At 45.2% G+C, this 2620-nt stretch overlaps 1 protein-coding gene across 7 annotated transcripts in view; it reads right to left on the bottom strand.

The window, feature by feature from the left end:
- The window catches only part of NCOA3 (nuclear receptor coactivator 3), a 126278-nt gene extending 124347 nt beyond the window's left edge, over nucleotides 1-1931 (bottom strand). For 3 of the 7 annotated variants that reach the window (XM_006158555.3, XM_006158557.3, XM_027775745.1), the window contains exon 1: nucleotides 1908-1928. The gene's annotated coding sequence lies outside the window, so the exon portion shown is untranslated. Of the gene's footprint in view, nucleotides 1-1907 lie in introns of all 7 variants that reach the window. The other 4 variants (XM_006158556.3, XM_006158558.3, XM_027775746.1 and 1 more) reach the window with 3 other exon arrangements.
- Nucleotides 1932-2620: the final 689 nt, after the last annotated feature.

Below are 2620 nucleotides of genomic sequence, written 5' to 3'. Positions count from 1 at the left end.
ACTACTTGAAAGTCATTACAATAATGCAGAAATCAAGGGCCTGGCCTGAACTAGAGTTTTAGGAATTGGAATGAACAATATATTTAAGAAAAATATATCAACAAGATTCTACAAAAGCCCGTTTATCCAATACTTTTGCTCATTTCACAGTCACCGAGTATTTAAATGATTCAATCTTGAAATGTCATATCCCTGTGCCCTTGTTAATGATTCACACCAACAAGGAATGTGCTTTCTCCATATTAAAATCGTATTCTTTAGGGCCAGAAGGTGGCATGGTGGTTAAGGCACTGGACTCTTAACATAGTCAACTATGGTTCAAGTCCTGGACCTGGTGGCTTGCTTTTTCACTTTTTCTCCCCTCTCGCTCTCTCTCTCTCTCATTAAAAATAATAATAATTAATAAAATCAAATAATTCTTAAAGAAAAAAAATCTTGTGTGGACCAGTAGTTGGCATAATGGCTATGTCGCTGGACTCCCATGTAGTTGATCATGGTTCGAGTCCCGGATCCAGTGGCTTAAACTCACACTGGGCATGTGTGCATGCGTGCCCATGATCCCAGAGGAGAATGGAGGAAAAGGGATTGCGGCATGGCCATCTCGCTTTCTGTCTCTCTCTGTCTTTCTGGCAAGCACATATGCCCTATAGAAAAATCCTCTCCAAAAAAAAAAAAATCTTGTCTCCAATGTTCTGCACTAGATCACCTGGTCAAGAAACAGTCCCTCTCCTCCTCTGAACTTGTCCACAATCTATATAAGCAAACCGACTTATTCCAGAGTGCCCCGTACTGAAGTGATGTGAGTATCTGACTGCGTGCACATGGCAGTCCTAAACGCTGTTAACTCTCACAATGCCTTAAAGTAAAAGCTGGAAAACACTAGTTAAGCATGTGTACGTGTGTTAAGAGTGGGCAATTGCCACACAGCAGCAAATCAACAACAACTGAAGCTGCAAGGGCTCGTGGCTAAGAGAACAGTGGTATGACAGTTCGGTTTTAAGGAAAAAAGGCTTGAGTAAAAGCTATTTTGTTTTTTTTAGGGAAAGAAAAGGAAGACTGCAGCTCACAGAACCAGTTAATAATGGCGAGCTTGCCTAATTTGCTATCCACACACCTAAGGATTCCACCATTCTGGATGTGGTTTACATTGAAAGTAGCTTTCTGCAGGGCTAGGAGGAAGCACAGTGGTTAAGGTACTGGACTCCCACATGGCCACCTGTGGTTCAAGTCCCGGATCCAGCAGCTTGAAACTCATGCCAGGACATATTCATGAGTGCCCAAAGTCCTGAGAGGATAATGGAGAAGAAGGGATGGCACTTTCTCTATGTGTCTCTGTCTCCAATGAGTGCACATGTCCTATAGCCAAAAAAAAAAAAAAAAACTCTCTTAAAAAAAAAGTAGCTTTTTGTATTTTTGTTTAATTGCTTTAGGGCACATGCACTCTCCAGAGAGAAAGAGACAGAGACAGAGAAAATAAGAAAGCACCCCCAGGGGTATGACCATGCTGCAATCCCTTCTCCTCCACTCTCTCAAGATTCGGGCATGTAAGTACATACATACACCTAGAGGGATTCTCAAGCCTCCAGGTCCAGGACTCAAACCACACAGTTGGCCATGTGGGATCCAGGTGCCTTAACCACCACTCAACCTGGCTGGCCTGCTGAATTCCACTTTATTGATTCCTGACAAAATTGTTATGAAAACTGAGAACATGAGCTAGACAGCGGTACTGAATAAAGCGGGACTGGGTTCCAATCAGAAGGGGCTGCAGGGAACACTCATGTACATACCGGGGGCTGGAGGGGCAGAGACGGCAGTCTAAGACCCTGTTGAGGTACTGTCTGTCTCTCTGACGAATGAAATAAATCAAACTTTTAAAAATCTTAGCAGTGACAGTTTTGCCTTACCGTGAAGGTAAGTTCACCCTCCGAAGAACTCGAGCATGCCTGCGGTGGGTTTCCTTCACCGGTATGGTCAGATTTCCTAGATTCACTCAAATACTTGCTTCAACAACAGCGGCGACAACCACCTCAACTGAGCTACAAGTACTGTCATAAACACAGCTACCAGGGCCAGCAGGTGGTGTGGTGGTTAAGGCGCGCTGGATTCTCACATCACCAACCACGGTTCGTGTCCTGGACCTGGAGGCTTGAAAAAAAAAAATCACACTAGGTACATGTGCATGCATGCCCAGAATCCCGAGAAGAGAATGGGACTGCATTGTGGCCATCCTCCCTTGGGGTCAATTTTTCACTTTCCCTCTCTCTGCCTCTCTCTGGCGAGCATATGCACCCTCTTAAAGGGGGAAAAAAACTGAAAAAATACAGTTACTACTAGGCAGGAAAAAGAGGAAAGAGATGAGCTTGGATGGAACAGATGGGTCAGGCCATATAGCACAGTGGTTAAGCACTACACAGAGGAAACCAGATCCCACATGGTCAATCTCAGTGGAGTCTTGGTCCCATCAACTTGAAAAACGCGCCGATGTGTGTGCCCATGCTCCAGATCCTGATGGGATGGAGAACACTATGTCGTGAGCAGGCCCCCTATCAAGCCCCACTGAGGGTCACTCCCCTGCCCCCGCCCCAGTACACGCCCTCTGGCATTCTACTCTTTTTTT

This window comes from Tupaia chinensis, unplaced genomic scaffold (genome assembly GCF_000334495.1).
Source record: "Tupaia chinensis unplaced genomic scaffold, TupChi_1.0 Scaffold000602_1, whole genome shotgun sequence".
NCBI lineage: Eukaryota > Metazoa > Chordata > Mammalia > Scandentia > Tupaiidae > Tupaia > Tupaia belangeri.
Note: the sequence above shows the minus strand (reverse complement) of the source record. Positions and strands in the feature narration are given on the sequence as shown.